Source organism: Pinus tabuliformis, chromosome 7 (assembly GCF_031772625.1).
Source record: "Pinus tabuliformis cultivar Carrire ecotype Pingquan chromosome 7, CPIR1, whole genome shotgun sequence".
Taxonomy (NCBI): domain Eukaryota; kingdom Viridiplantae; phylum Streptophyta; class Pinopsida; order Pinales; family Pinaceae; genus Pinus; species Pinus tabuliformis.
This window is the reverse complement of record NC_142293.1, coordinates 1,635,760,148-1,635,776,104: the sequence shown is the minus strand read 5'-3', so window position 1 is coordinate 1,635,776,104 and position 15,957 is coordinate 1,635,760,148. Positions and strand designations below refer to the sequence as shown.

Here is a 15,957-nt window from a genome sequence, read left to right as displayed (position 1 = left end):
GCTCTCTAAGTTCTTGGCGCTGTATGGGTTGTTGTGGTGTGGCTCCTTGGCTCATCCTGGTCCCCCTCGTGCCCCTCCAGAAGATACTAATGACAGGTTTTCTTTCCGTGTGAAAGGTGGGTTGGTAGTCGAGTTTCTTTGTCGGGTTTACCTGAATGATGGCCTTGGGTCATTCATTGGGCAGCCGATTTTTGTCTTCTCTCCATCCCCGCTCGGTAGCATCTTCTGAGAAATCAGAGTGTTTGGGTTCCGGGGGGAGTATGGTCGCAAGGCTGAAACTTAAAGGAATTGACGGAAGGGCACCACCAGGAGTGGAGCCCGCGGCTTAATTTGACTCAACCAGGGGAAACTTACCAGGTCCAGACATAGTAAGGATTGACAGATTGAGAGCTCTTTCTTGATTCTATGGTTGGTGGTGCGTGGCCGTTCTTAGTTGGTGGAGCGATTTGTCTGGTTATTTCCGATAACTAATGAGATCTCAGCCTGCTAACTAGATACGCGGAGGTTCCCCTTCATGGCTAGCTTCTTAGAGGGACTATGGCTATTTAGGCCATGGAAGTTTGAGGCAATAACAGGTCCGTGATGCCCTTAGATGTTATGGGCTGCATGCGCGCTACATTGATGCAGCCAACGAGTTTTTATTCCTGGTTCGAGAGGATTGGGAAATCTTCTCAAATTGCATCGTGATGGGGATAGACCATTGCAATTATTGGTCTTCAACGAGGAATTCCTAGTAAGAGCGTGTCATCAACTCGTGTTGACTATGTCCCTACCCTTTGTACACACCGCCCGTCGCTCCTACTGATTAATGATCCGGTGAAGTGTTCGGATTGTGTCGACGATGGTGGTTCACTGTCGTCGATGTCGTGAGAAGTTCATTGAACCTTATCATTTAGAGGAAGGAGAAGTCATAACAAGGTTACCATAGGTGAACCTGCGGTAGGATCATTGATAGCAGAGGTTTTCTTTTTTTGTTCGGGTTGGTTGGGTTTCGATTGCAATGTGCGACTTTGTGGTGCGTCTCTAGGGCAGCGGGTTTGGTGTTTGGCGGGAACATTGTTGGTTGCTTGTCTCGAGGTAACTACGCTTGTTTTTTCGTGTGTGCTTGCAAGCCATGCTTGTGCTTGTCCCACCCATCCTTTGTTTTTCTTCCCCCCAATGTGTTTCTGCAGGGGGTCCGGAAGCTTGTTTCTTGGGAGCCCTTCCGACGATCTGTTCGGCTGGGCATGGTTGCTGCAGAGTTGAGGTACTCGGTAAATAAGATGGATAAATTCAGACTCACTCGTAGCGGCGGTGCTTGGTTCTTTGTTCGCTGGAAGGCATGGGCCAAGGGTGTCGGCTTCCATAGTTGGTTCGGGTCGTGCGCCCATGGAAACCCCAAATTTCGTTCGGGCGGGTCGGGACGTGTCGTGTGTGGGTGCCCGTGCAAACGGGTCGGGTCGTGTCATGTCGTGTCGTGTGACGGCACCGAGGGCACATGTGGCCGTATAAAAAATGATAAGTTGTGAAGGGGGTGGGCCTCGTGCACGATCGTGCCGCCAGTTTGCCCGAATCTCCCTTGTGACTTCGTTTTGGTCGTGTGTCGGATCCCATGTAAACTCGTTCGATCGACTCGTTTGCCGTGTAAAAACTCGTTCGAGCGGGTCGTTTGCCTGGCTCTCCCTTGTCGGTTCGTTTCGGTCGTTCGAGCACCCATGTAAAATCGTTCGGGCGGGTCGTTTGAGGGCGCCCGTGTGAACTCGTTCGGGCGGGTCGTTCGAAGGCGCCCGTGCGAACTCATTCGTGCGGGTCGTTCAGGCGAGGGCCGTATCAAAAATGCTAAGTTGTGACCCGAGGTTGGATTTGTGCACGTTCGTGTAGCTCGTTTGCCTGGCTCTCCCTTGTCGGTTCGTTTCGGTCGTTCGGGCGCCCATGCAAAACCGTTCGGGCGGGTAGTTTGAGGGCGCCCGTGTGAACTCGTTCAGGCGGGTCGTTTGAGGGTGCCCGTGTGAACTCGTTCGGTCGAGGGCCGTATCAAAAATGCTAAGTTGTGACCCGAGGTTGGATTTGTGCATGTTCGTGCAGCTCATTTGCCCGGCTCTCCCTTGCCGGTTCGTTTCGGTCGTTCGGGCGCCCATCCAAAATCATTCGGGCGGGTCGTTTGAGGGCGCCCGTGTGAACTCGTTCGGGCGGGTCGTTCGGTCGGGTCGTTTGAGGGCGCCCGTGTGAACTCGTTCGGGCGAGGGCCGTATCAAAAATGTTAAGTTGTGACTTGAGGTTGGCTTTGTGCACGTTCGTGCAGCTCGTTTGCCCGGCTCTCCCTTGTCGGTTCGTTTCGGTCGTTCGAGCAGGTCGTTTGCGGGTGCCCGTGTGAACTCGTTCGGGCGGGTCGTTTGAGGGCGCCCGTGTGAACTCGTTCAGGCGGGTCGTTCGGGCGGGTCGTTCAGGTGGGTCGTTCGGGCGGGTCGTTTGAGGGCGCCCGTGTGAACTCGTTCAGGCGGGTCGTTCGAGTGAGGGCCGTATCAAAAATGCTAAGTTGTGACCCGAGGTTGGCTTTGTGCACATTCGTGCAGCTCGTTTTCCTGGCTCCCCCTTGTCGGTTCGTTTCGGTCGTTGGGGCGCCCACGCAAAATCGTTCGGGCGAGTCATTTGAGGGCGCCCGTGTGAATTCGTTCGGGTGGGTCGTTCGGCCGAACTCGTTTGGGGAGGTCGTTCGGGCGCCCATGTAAAATCGTTCGGGTGAGTCGTTTGAGGGCGCCCGTGTGCACTCGTTCGGGGGGGTCGTTCGGGCGTGTCGTTTGAGGGCACCCATGTGAGCTCGTTCGGGCGGGTCGTTCGGGCGAGGGCCGTATCAAAAATGCTAAGTTGTGACCCGATGTTGGCTTTGTGTACGTTCGTGCTGCTCGTTTGCCTAGCTCTCCCTTGTCGCTTTGTTTCGGTCGTTCAGGCGCCCATGCAAAATTGTTCGGGCGGGTCGTTTGAGGGCGCCCGTGTGAACTCGTTCGAGCGGGTCGTTCAGGCGATGGCCGTATCAAAAATGCTAAGTTGTGACCCGAGGTTGGATTTGTGCACGTTCGTGCAGCTCGTTTGCCCGGGTCTCCCTTGTCGGTTCGTTTCTGTCGTTCGGGCGCCCACGCAAAATCGTTCGGGCGGGTCATTTGAGGGCGCCCGTGTGAACTCGTTCGGGCGAACTCGTTTGGGGAGGTCGTTCGGGCGCCCATGTAAAATAGTTCAGGCGGGTCGTTTGAGGGCGCCCATGTGAACTCGTTCGGGCGGGTCGTTCGGGTGCGTCGTTTGAGGGCGCCCATGTGAGCTCATTCGGGCGAGTCGTTTGGGCGAGGTCCGTATCAAAAATGCTAAATTGTGACCCGAGGTTGGCTTTGTGCACGTTCGTGCTGATCATTTGCCTGGCTCTCCCTTGTCGCTTCGTTTCGGTCGTTCGAGCGCCCATGCGAAATCGTTCGGGCGGGTCATTTGAGGGCGCCCGTGTGAACTCGTTCGGGGGAGGGCGCGCCCGGGCGAATGAGCCCGTATCAAAAATGCTAAGTTGTGACCCGAGGTTGGCTTTGTGCACGTTCGTGCAGCTCGTTTGCCCGCCTCTCCCTTGTCGCTTCGTTTGGGTCGTTCGGGCGGGTCGTTTGAGGGCACCCGCGTGAACTCGTTCGGGTGGGTCGTTCGGGCAAGGACGCACCTGGGCGAACGAGCCCATATAAAAAATGCTAAGTTGTGACCCAAGGTTAGCTTTTTGCACGTTCGTGCAGCTCGTTTGCCCGGCTCTCCCTTGTCGCTTCGTTTGGGTCGTTCGGGTGGGTCGTTTGAGGGCGCCCGCGTGAACTCGTTCGGGCGAGGGCGCGCCTGGGCGAACGAGCCCGTATAAAAAATGCTAAGTTGTGACCCGAGGTTGGTTTTGTGCACGTTCGTGCAGCTCGTTTGCCCGACTCTCCCTTGTCGCTTCGTTTCGGTCGTTCGGGCGGGTCATTTGAGGGCGCCCGCGTGAACACGTTCGGGCGGGTCGTTCGGGCGAGGGCGCGCCCAGGCGAACGAGCCCGTATCATAAATGCTAAGTTGTGACCCGAGGTTGGCTTTGTGCATGTTCGCGCAGCTCGTTTGCCTGGCTCTCCCTTGTCGCTTCGTTTCGGTCATTCGGGCGCCCATGCGAAATCATTCGGGCGGGTCGTTTGAGGGCACCCATGTGAACTCGTTTGGGCGAGGGCGCGCCTGGGCGAACGAGCCAGTATCAAAAATGCTAAGTTGTGACCCGAGGTTGGCTTTGTGCACGTTCGTGCAGCTCGTTTGCCCGGCTCTCCCTTGTCGCTTATTTTCAGTCGTTCGGGCAGGTCGTTTGAGCGCGCCAGCGTGAGCTCATTTGGGCGGGTCGTTCGGGTGAGGGTGCACCCGAGCGAACAAGCCCGTATCAAAAATGCTAAGTTGTGACCCGATGTTGGCTTTGTGCACGTTCGTGCAGCTCGTTTGCCCAACTCTCCGTTGTCGCTTCGTTTCGGTCGTTCGGACGGGTCGTTTGAGTGCGCCAGTGTGAACTCGTTCGGGCGGGTCGTTTGAGCGCGCCAGTGTGAACTCGTTCGGGCGGGTTGTTCGGGCGAGGGCGCACCCGGGTGAACGAACCCGTATCAAAAATGCTAAGTTGTGACCCGAGGGTGGCTTTGTGCACGTTCGTGCAGCTAGTTTGCCCGACTCTCCCTTGTTGCTTCGTTTCGGTCGTTCGGGCACCCATGCGGAATCATTCGGGCGGGTCGTTTGAGGGCGCCCATGTGAACTCGTTCGGGCAAGGGCGCGCCCGGGTGAACGAGCCCGTATCAAAAATGCTAAGTTGTGACCCGAGGGTGGCTTTGTGCACGTTCGTGCAGCTCGTTTGCCCGGCTCTCCCTTGTCGCTTCGTTTTGGTCGTTCGGGCGCCCATGCGAAATCGTTCGGGCGGGTCGTTTGAGGGCGCCCATGTGAATTCGTTCGGGCGAGGGCGCGCCCAGGCAAATGAGCCCATATCAAAAATGCTAAGTTGTGACCCGAGGTTGGCTTTGTGCACGTTCGTGTAGCTCGTTTGCCCGGCTCTCCCTTGTCGCTTCGTTTGGGTCGTTCCGGCAGGTAGTTCCGGCGGGTCGTTTGAGGGCGCCCGCGTGAACTCGTTGGGGCGGGTTGTTCAGGCGAGGTCACGCCCATGCGAACGAGCCCGTATCAAAAATGCTAAGTTGTGACCCGAGGTTGGCTTTGTGCACGTTCGTGCAGCTTGTTTGCCCGGCTCTCCCTTGTCGCTTCGTTTGGGTCATTTGAGGGCGCCCGCGTGAACTCGTTGGGGAGGGTCGTTTGGGTGAGGGCGCACCCGGGCGAACGAGCCCGTATCAAAAATGCTAAGTTGTGACCCGAGATTGGCTTTGTGCACGTTCGTGTAGCTTGTTTGCCCGACTCTCCCTTGTCGCTTCGTTTGGGTTGTTCGGGCGGGTCGTTTGAGGGTGCCCGCGTGAACTCGTTCGGGTGGGTCATTCGGGTGAGGGCGCGCCCGGGCGAACGAGCCCGTATCAAAAATGCTAAGTTGTGACCCGAGGTTGGCTTTGTGCACGTTCGTGCAGCTCGTTTTCCCGGCTCTCCCTTGTCGCTTCGTTTTGGTCGTTCGGGCGGGTCGTTTGAGGGCGCCCGCGTGAACTCGTTCGGGTGAGGGTGCGCCCCGGCGAACGAGCCTGTATCAAAAATGCTAAGTTGTGACCCGAGGTTGGCTTTGTGCACGTTCGTGCAACTCGTTTTCTCGGTTCTTCCTTGTGGCTTCGTTTTGGTCTTTTGGGCGCCCACGCAAAATCGTCCGGGCGGGTCGTTTGAGGGCGCCCGTGTGAACTCTTTTGGGTGGGTCGTTCGGGCAAGGGCATGCCCGGGCTAACGAGCCCATAACAAAAATGCTAAGTTGTGACCCGAGGTTGGCTTTGTTCACATTCGTGCAGCTCATTTGCCCGGCTAGCCCTTGCCGCTTCGTTTCGGTCGTGCGGGCACCCTTGCAAATTCGTTCGGGCAAGGGCGTGTATGGGCCAACGAGCCCATATGGAAAATGCTAAGTTGTGACCCGAGGTTGGCTTTGTCCATGTTCTTGCTGCTCCTTTTCCCAGCTCTCCCTTGCTGCTTCTTTTCGGTCATGTGGGGGCCCATTCAAATTCCAAATGATCCGATCGACAAGTTTTCTTTTCGTGTGAAAGGTGGGTTGGTAATTGAGTTGTGTTTTCACGTTTGCCTGAATGATGGCCTTGGGTCGTTTGTAGGGCGGCCGATTTTCATCTTCTCTCCATCCCCACTTAGTAGCGCATGAGCGGTAATGTTGGCCAGGCTCGGCCTAGGAGGCACATGTGAACAATTCCCCTTCCGCTCTCCAAGTTCTTGGAGCTGTATGGGCTATCGTTGTGTGGCTCCCTGGCTCGTCTTGGTCCCCGCGTGCCCCTTCAGATGATACCAGCGACAGGTTTTCTTTCCGTGTGAAAGGTGGGTTGGTAATTGAGTTGTGTTTTCGCGTTTTCCTGAACGATGGCCTTGGGTCGTTTGTAGGGCGGCCGATTTTCATCTTCTCTCCATCCCCACTCGGTAGCGCATGAGCGGTAGTGTCGGCCAGACTCGGCCTGGGAGGCATATGTGAATAATTCCCCTTCCGTTCTCCAAGTTCTTGGAGCTGTATGGGCTGTTGTTGTGTGGCTCCCTGGCTAATCTTGGTCCCCATGTGCCCCTTCAGATGATACCAGCGACAGGTTTCCTTTCCGTGTGAAAGGTGGGTTGGCAATTGAGTTGTGTTTTCACGTTTGCTTGAACGATGGCCTTGGGTTGTTTGTAGGGCGGCCGATTTTCATCTTCTCTCCATCCCCAATCGATAGTGCATGAGCAGTAATGTTGGCTAGGCTTGGCCTGGGAGGTATATGTGAACAATTCCCCTTCCGCTCTCCAAGTTCTTGGAGCTGTATGGGCTGTTGTTGTGTGGCTCCCTGGCTCGTCTTAGTCCCCGCATGCCCCTTCAGATGATACCAGCGACAGGTTTCCTTTTCGTGTGAAAGGTGGGTTGGTAATTGAGTTGTGTTTTCACGTTTTCCTGAACGATGGCCTTGGGTCATTTGTTGGGCGGCCGATTTTCATCTTCTCTCCATCCCCACTCGGTAGCGCATGAGCGGTAATGTTGGCCAGGCTCGGTCTGGGAGGCATATGTGAACAATTCCCCTTCTGCTCTCCAAGTTCTTGGAGCTATATGGGCTGTTGTGGTGTGGCTCCCTGGCTCGTCTTGGTCCCCCCGTGCCCCTTCAGATGATACCAGCGACAGGTTTCCTTTCCGTGTGAAAGGTGGGTTGTTTGTAGGGTCGCCGATTTTCATCTTCTCTCCATCCCCACTCGGTAGCGCATGAGCGGTAATGTTGGCCAGGCTCGGCCTGTGAGGCATATGTGAACAATTCCACTTCCGCTCTCCAAGTTCTTGGAGCTGTATGGGTTATTGTTGCGTGGCTCCCTGGCTCATCCTGGTACCCCTTGTTCCCCTCCAGATGATACCAGCGACAGGTTTCCTTTCCGTGTGAAAGGTGGGTTGGTAATCGAGTTGTGTTTTTGCATGTGCCTGAACGATGGCCTTGGCTCGCTTGTAGGGTCGCCGATTTTCATCTTCTCTCCATCCCCACTCGGTAGCGCATGAGCGGTAATGCTGGCCACACTCGGCCTTGGAGGCATATGTGAACAATTCCCCTTCCGCTCTCCAAGTTCTTGGAGCTGTTTGGGCTATTGTGGTGTGGTTCCCTGGCTCGTCCTGGTCCCCGTGTGCCCCTCCAGATGATACTAGCGACAGGTTTTCTCTCCATGTGAAAGGTGGGTTGGTAATCGAGTTGTGTTTTTGGGTTTGCCTGAACGATGGCCTTGGGTCATTTGTAGGGTGGCCGATTTTCATCTTCTCTCCATCCCCACTCGGTAGCGCACGAGCGGTAATGTTGGCGAGGCTCGGCCTGGGAGAAATATGTGAACAATTCCCCTTCTGCTCTCTAAGTTCTTGGAGCTGTATGGGCTGTTGTGGTGTGGCTTCCTGGCTCGTCCTGGTCCCCGCGTGCCCCTCCAGATGATACCAGCAGCAGGTTTTATTTCCGTGTGAAAGGTGGGTTTGTAATCGAGTTGTGTTTTCGGGTTTTCCTGAACGATGGCCTTGGGTCGTTTGTAGGGCGGCCGATTTTCATCTTCTATCCATCCCCACTCGGTAGCGCATGAGCGGTAATGTTGGCCAGGGTCGGCCTGGGAGGCATATGTGAACAATTCCCCTTTCGCTCTCCAAGTTCTTGGAGCTGTATGGGCTTTTGTGGTGTGGCTCCCTGGCTCATCTTGGTCCCCTCGTTCCCCTCCCGATGATACCAGTGGTAGGTTTTCTTTCCATGTGAAAGGTTGGTTGGTGATCGAGTTGTGTTTTCGGGTTTTCCTGAACGATGGCCTTGGGTCATTTGAAGGGCGGCAGATTTTCGTCTTCACTCCATCCCCGCTCGGTAGCACATGAGTGGTAATGTGGGCCATGCTCATCCTCGTCCCTCTTTCCCATCCCAACGATAAGAATGTTGAAAGTTTTCTCGGCGCTCCTTTGAGCATTCATTGTTGCGGGTCCCATATGGAAGCCCCAAAACTCCGTCATTGCCTATGTCGCTATCGTGCCCGTCGATTGTTGCGAATAGAGAATTTTGATTGGGCTGGGCAGCCATTTGTGGCTCCATTGAAATTGGCTCCTCGTTATATTGTTCACCTCCTCCCTATTTGGTGTGGAGGGTTTTGCTTTTCGTGTGAAAGGTGGGTTGGTAATTGAGTTGGTTTTTCGGGTTTGCCTCAAGAATGGCCTAGGGTCGTTTGTAGGGTGTCCGATTTTCATCTTCTCTCCATACCCACTCGGTAGCGCATGAGCGGTAATGTTGGCCATGCTTGTCCTTGGAGGCATATGTGAACAATTCCCCTTCTGCTCCAAGTTTTGGGAGTTGTATGGGTTGTTGTGGTGTGGCTCCTTGTGATGGCTAGACTCTTCATTGTTCGGCTCTTTATGGTGCCGGTGTCTTGTGCTTTTACACTTTCCGTGTTGGCATTGTTGGTTGAGATGCATACATTTAAGAGGGACGTGGAAGGGTTTTGGTTGTAAACTGCCTACCCTCCCTCTTGCTTGCTTTTTCCATCGGGTGATGTGAGGCGCTGTTCTCCTTGTTGTAAAGTCAAGGGTTGGCATCCCTTTCGAAGTGCACATCGTTCGTGGTTGCGTTGGCTTTGAGGTTTTGATAGATGTGTTGGCCCATATGTTTGATCGAGGGGTCAGCTTTTCTCTTGCATCTTGCGCGCGTGGCAGGCTTTTGCGGTTGGAAATGTTAAGTCACAACGTTTATGGGCATTTGTTGTTTCAATTGTGTATGCGCTTGTGGTCCAATGGGGAGGAGGCTTGCTACTATAGTCATCGATGGTGGGGGCTATTTGGAAGAAGGATTTCGAGGTGGAACGCTTCGACCTCCCTCCTTTGCGTGGAGGTGGCCATAGGGGAAAATTATTCATCGTCCGGTCGATAAAGCTATGGGAAATCTCCTAGGTTGCCTGTACGTAGGGTGCGTGGGGTGCGGAGCTACCCGATCCCTCCTCCTGTTCGGATATGTGTCCTTGTATTGTGTAGCGACCCTCTTGATTTGCATTTGCTTCCTTCCTTTGCATTTGCATCGTGGTTGCCGCAAGCGGTCAAGTGATCGAGGTCCACCGTCAGCTGGTGCGAGTGGACTCCTAGGTGGCCTCGGTGCGTGGCGTGGAGGGTCGGGGGGCATTTCTAAGAGAGGTTGTGGGCTCGGTTGGTCTTGTTGTTTTGTTTCCTTCCGTTTCATTTGCATTGAGGCTACCGCAGGCGATCATGCGATCGAGGTCCATCGTTGCTGCTATCTGGGTGGACTCCTAGGTGGCCTCTCTGCTGGGAACATTGGGGGGCACTTGTTGTTTCAATTGTGTATGCGCTCGTGGTCCAATGGGGAGGAGGCTTGCTACTATAGTCATCGATGGTGCGGGATATTTGGAAGAAGGATTTCGAGGTGGAACGCTTCGACCTCCCTCCTTTGCATGGAGGTGGCCGTAGGGGAAAATTATTCATCGTCCGGTTGGTAAAGCTTTGGGAAATCTCCTAGGTTGCCTGTACGTAGGGTGCGTGGGGTGCGGAGCTGCCCGATCCCTCCTCCTGTTCGGATATGTGTCCTTGTATCATGTAGCGACCCTCTTGATTTGCATTTGCTTCCTTCCTTTGCCTTCGCATCGTGGTTTCTGCAGGCGGTCAATTGATCGAGGTCCACCGTCAGCTGGCGCGGGTGGACTCCTAGGTGGCCTTGGTGCGTGGTGTGGAGGGTCGGGGGGCATTTCTAAGAAGAGGTTGTGGGCTCGGTTCGTCTTATTTGGAAGAAGGATTTTGAGGTGGAACGCTTCGGCCTCCCTCCTTTGCGTGGAGGTGGCTGTAGGGGAAAATTATTCATCGTCCGGTCAGTAAAGCTGTGGGAAATCTCCTAGGTTGCCTGTACGTAGGGTGCGTGGGGTGCGGGGCTGCCCGATCCCTCCTCCTGTTTGGATATGTGTCCTTGTATTGTGTAGCGACCCTCTTGATTTGAATTTGCTTCCTTCCTTTGCCTTCGCATCGTGGTTGCCGCAACGGTCAAGTGATCGAGGTCCATCGTCAGCTGGTGCGGGTGGACTCCTAGGTGGCCTCGGTGCGTGGCGTGGAGGGTCGGGGGGCATTTCTAAGAAGAGGTTATGGGCTCGGTTGGTCTTATTTGGAAGAAGGATTTCGAGGTGGAACGCTTCGACCTCCCTCCTTTGCGTGGAGGTGGCCGTAGGGGAAAATTATTCATCGTCCGGTCGGTAAAGCTGTGGGAAATCCGCTAGGTTGCCTGTACGTAGGGTGCATGGGGTGCGGGGCTGCCCGATCCCTCCTCCTATTCGGATATGTGTCCTTGTATTGTGTAGCGACCCTCTTGATTTTCATTTGCTTCCTTCCTTTGCCTTCGCATCGTGGTTGCCGCAGCGGTCAAATGATCGAGGTCCACCATTAGCTGCCGCGGGTGGACCGCCTAGGTGCCCTCGGTGCGTGGCATGGAGGGTCGGGGGGCATTTCTAAGAGAGGTTTGTGGGCTCGGTTGGTCTTGTTGTTTTGTTTCCTTTCGTTTCCTTTGCATTGAGGCTGCCGTAGGCGATCATGTGATCGAGGTCCATCATTGCTGCTGCCCGGGTGGACTCCTAGGTGGCCTCTCTGCGAGGAGGGTTGGGGGGCACTTGTTGTTTCAATTATGTATGGGCTCGCGGTCCAATGGGGAGGAGGCTTGCTACTATAGTCATTGATGGTGGGGGCTATTTGGAAGAAGGATTTCGAGGTGGAACGCTTCGACCTCCCTCCTTTGCGTGGAGGTGGCCGTAGGGGAAAATTATGCATCGTCCGGTCGGTAAAGCTGTGTGAAATCCCATAGGTTGCCTGTACGTAGGGTGCGTGGGGTGCGGGGCTGCCCGATCCCTCCTCCTATTCATATATGTGTCCTTGTATTGTGTAGCGACCCTCTTGATTTGCATTTGCTTCCTTCCTTTGCCTTCGCATCGTGGTTGCCGCAGCGGTCAAGTGATCGAGGTCCACCGTCAGCTGCGCGGGTGGACCGCCTAGGTGGCCTCGGTGCATGGCGTGGAGGGTCAGGGGGCATTTCTAAGAGAGGTTGTGGGCTCTGTTGGTCTTGTTTTGTTTCCTTCCATTTCCTCTTTGCATTGAGGCTGCCGCAGGCGATCATGCGATCGAGGTCCATCGTTGCTGCTGCCCGGGTGGACTCCTAGGTGGCCCCTGTGCGGGGAGGGGAGGTGTGGGTTGGGGGGAATTTCTAAGGGAGTTTGCGGGCTTGGTTTGTCTTGTATGATTTCCTTCCCTTGCCTTTGTGTCGAGGCTGGTGCAGGCGATCATCCGATCGAGGTCCACTGTTGCTGCTGTCCGGGTGGACTCCTAGGTGGCATCGGTGCGGGGCGGGGAGTGGCCTTGTTGGGTTGTGGCTCGGCATGTCTGCCCATTTGTTTGCCATGTCCTTGGCATGTTGCGTGTGCTTCCTTCTTGGGATACAAGAGGTGCAAGGCATAAAAGTTTTACATGATATTTTGACATCTCTTTGACTTGATGGTGTAAGGATTGACATATTGAGAGCACTTTCTTGATTCTATGGGTGGTGGTGCATGGCCGTTCTTAGTTGGTGGAGTGATTTGTCTGGTTAATTCCGATAATGAACGAGGCCTCAGCCTCCTAACTAGCTACGTGGAGGTTCCCCTTCGCGGCCAGCTTCTTAGAGGGACTATCGCCGTTTAGGCCATGGAAGTTTGAGGCAATAATAGGTCCGTGATGCCCTTAGATGTTCTGGGCCGCACGCGCGCTACACTGATGCGGCCAACAAGTTTTTATTCCTAGTTCGAGAGGATCAGGAAATCTTCTCAAATTGCATCGTGATGGGGATAGACCATTGCAATTATTGGTCTTCAACGAGGAATTCCTAGTAAACGCGTGTCATCAACTCGTGTTGACTACGTCCCCGCCCTTTGTACACACCGCCCGTCGCTCCTACCGATTGAATGATCCGGTGAAGTGTTCGGATTGCGTCGACGATGGCGGTTTGCCGCCGTCGACGTCGTGAGAAGTTCATTGAACCTTATCATTTAGAGGAAGGAGAAGTCGTAACAAGGTTACCATAGGTGAACCTACGGTAGGATCATTGATAGCAGGGGTTTTCTTTTTTGGTTCGGGTTGGTTGGGTGTCGATTGCGATGTGGGACTTTGTGGTGCGTCTCTAGGGGAGCGGGTTTGGTGTTTGGCGGGAACATCGTTGGTTGCTTGTCTCGAGGTAACGCTTGCTTTTTCGTGTGTGCTTGCAATCCATGCTTGTGCTTGTCCCACCCATCCTTTGTTCCCCCCCCCAATGTGTTTCTGCAGGGGGTTCGGAAGCTTGTTTCTTGGGAGCCCTTCCGACTTGTTGCAGAGTTTAGGTGCTTGGTAAAAACGATGGATAAATTCGGACTCATTCGTAGCGGCGGTGCTCAGTCTTTTGTTCGTTGGAAGGCATGGGCCAAGGGTGCGGGCTTCCATAGTTGGTTCTCTCGAAAAGGCGGTGGCGGTTGATGTATTGCTTGGGTGAGCTTTTTCGCTGGAGGTTGGGTCGAGGGAGTGGTTGTGCGCGCACCTGGTAGCTCAAACCTTCCATGAGGCGAGATTGTCGGGGTGCGGTCAAGTATGGGATGGATGAAGAGCGGATCAACCCATTGTGCTGGCCACCCTAGTCCCTCCCGACTGTTCCTCGACATGCCCTCGCGGAAGGGTTGGGTGACCAGGTAATGAAAAACCCATCCCTCGGTCTGAGCTCCATCGAGATCTCAATTTTCCCCACCGACGGGCATGAGGGTGGCAATCTTACCTCGTGCCTTTGCCGTCAAGGGAATTCCTCGTCCTCTCGTGAGCCACTCCCCTTCTGAGGGAAAAAGAAGTAGCGGGTTTTGTCTTTGTTCCTCCCTTTGGATTGTGGGTTTTTTGTGGGACTCGCGTCATTTCTTCATTTCGTGGTGTGCGCTTTGCGAACGTCCCTCTCTCTAGTGGCCTTGCACCGTCGATGTATTTGTGGCTCACGGCTTTCTCCAGCATTGAGTGTCGGCCCATGACAACTCCTCTTTGGAGTTTGATTCTTTGACCCCCCTTGACTCTCTCACTGGAAAGGTTGTTGGGTGTTTTGTACACGGAGGGGTGCAATAGCGGGGTGGGTTTGTGTTATGGGCAGTGGTCTATTTGTCGTTTGAAGCCTTGTGTCGTTGGGTTGGGGGGGCTGTTTGCCTCTCAGTGACGTGCTCCAGACACTGGTCTCATCGTGGCCCTTGTCTTTTCTATTGGTCAATTTTTGGGTTGTGATTTATTTGCTTGGTTGTTTTCTATGTTGTAGAGTTGGAAAGGGTGTTGTGATGAATGCATGTGGGAGGGTGTAAAGAGGTGGGACGCTTTTTTGATTGGGTGCCTTGTTTGATTTCTTTTTGGTTAGCGGACATCTTGCTCGGCTTGCTGTTGAGCTTCTCTCTTTTCTTGGGATCTTTGTTTCTTTGGTGTTGTTTTCTTCCCTTCTTCCTTTTGCCCCTAGCCTTACGGAGGAGAGGTGGGATTGTTGTGGATTGGTGTTCAGGAAGGACGAAAAGTAGTACGAGTTCCCAGGGTGGCCACCCTAGTCCTTCTCGATCACCGTCCCCTGCAGTTCCCGCCTTTTTCTGAAGGTGCGGGGTTTGGGAAGCTTGTTCTCTGTTTGAGCCTCCCCTTGTGAGCCGGTAGCCACGTTTGATATCTCTCGCTTTCCTGTTGTTTTCTTCCCTTCTTGATTTTGGACCCTTAGCTTTACGGAGAAAAGGTGGGATTGTTGTGGATTGGTGTTCAGGAAGGACGAAAAGCAGTGCGAGTTCCGAGGGTGGCCACCCTAGTCCTTCTTGATCGCCGTCCCCTGCAGTTCCCCCCCTTTTTGCGAAGGCACGGGGGTGGGGAAGCTTGTTCCCTGTTTTAGCCTCCCCTTGTGAGCCGGTGGACGCATTTGATATCTCTCTTTCTTTCATGTTGTTTTCTTCCCTTCTTTCGGCCCCTAGCTTTATGGAGAAAAGGAGGGATTGTTGTGGATTGGTGTTCGGGAAGGACGAAAAGCAGTGAGAGTTCCTAGGGTGGCCACCCTAGTCCTTCTCGATTTTCGTCCCCTGCAGTTCCCCCCTTTTTGCGAAGGCACGGGATTGGGGAAGCTTGTTCTCTGTTTGAAGCCTCCTCCCCTTGTGAGCCGGTAGCCACAGTTGATATATCCCTTTCTCTCTTGTTGTTCTCTTCCCTTCTTCCTCGCGGCCCCTAGCTTTACGGAGAAAAGGTGGGATTGTTGTGGATTGGTGTTCCGGAAGGATAAAACGTAGTGCGAGCTCCTGGGGTGGCCACCCTCGTCCTTCTCGATCGTCATCCCCTTCAATTCCCCCCTTTTGCTGAAGGCACGGGGCTTGGGAGGTTTGTGCTTTGTTTGTGCTTTGTTTTCTATCATGTTCTATTCCTTTCGATCCCTAGCTCTACGGAGAAAAAGGGGAATTGTTGTGGGTTGGTGTCGGGGAAGGGCTAAAAGCAGTGCGAGCTCCCGGGGTGGCCACCCTAGTCCTTTTCAATCGTTGTCCCACGCATTTCCCCCCTTTTTGCGAGGGCGTGGGGCTAGGGGGAGATTGTCCTCTGTTCGAGCCTCCCCCCGTGAGGGGGTTAGACGCCTTTGTTTCTCTTTCTCTCATGCGTTTTTCCTCCTTTTGCCCCTTGGCCTTACATTTGTTGTGGGGGGGTTGCCCCTATTCAGTTTTGTGGCCGATTTTTTGGTAGTACATGGAAACGACTCTCGGCAACGGATATCTCGGCTCTTGTTACGATGAAGAACGTAGCAAAATGCGATACTTAGTGTGAATTGCAGAATCCCGTGAATCATCGAGTTTTTGAACACAATTTGCGCCTGAGGCCTCGGTCGAGGGCACGTCTGTCTGGGCGTCGCATCCCATTCAAACGCGCTCCTTGCAATATGCTAGGGAGCAGCGGAGCTGGTCGTCCGTGCCCCGTGCGGTGCGATCGGCTGAAATACCTCAAGAGATGTTTCGTGGCGTGCGTCGGCGAGCGGTGATCTTGTCCCCTTGGATGGGCAGTCGGCGTTAGCCGATGTGGGCTTTGTGTGGCATCGCTCAAACTTGCTTTGCTCTCTCTTGTCCTCCCATGGGGTAGGGCAGATTTAGCTCCAACTTTGCGACCTCAGCTCAGGCGAGAACACCCGCTGAGTTTAAGCATATAATTAAGCGGAGGAAAAGAAACTTACAAGGATTCCCCTAGTAGCGGCGAGCGAACCGGGAAGAGCCCAGCATGAAAATCGGGCGGCGGCGCCGCCTGAATTGTAGTCTGTAGAAGCGTCCTCAGCGGCGGACCTGGGCCAAGTCCCTTAGAAG

General features: G+C 54.4%; 2 non-coding genes and 1 pseudogene across 2 annotated transcripts in view; all 3 read left to right on the top strand.

Moving 5' to 3' along the window:
* Positions 1-252: 252 nt before the first annotated feature.
* LOC149254584 (18S ribosomal RNA) lies at positions 253-943 on the top strand (annotated as a pseudogene; the record flags this gene model as incomplete).
* Positions 944-15,360: 14,417 nt separating this feature from the next.
* On the top strand, positions 15,361-15,514 carry LOC149254583 (5.8S ribosomal RNA). The gene has a single exon (XR_016267966.1). It is a non-coding gene; the product is annotated as a 5.8S ribosomal RNA (ribosomal RNA).
* Positions 15,515-15,761: 247 nt separating this feature from the next.
* Positions 15,762-15,957, top strand: part of LOC149254582 (25S ribosomal RNA) — a 3,410-nt gene continuing 3,214 nt past the window's right edge. The window contains exon 1 of the ribosomal RNA XR_016267731.1: positions 15,762-15,957. This exon is cut by the window's right edge and continues 3,214 nt beyond it. This is a non-coding gene — a ribosomal RNA (25S ribosomal RNA).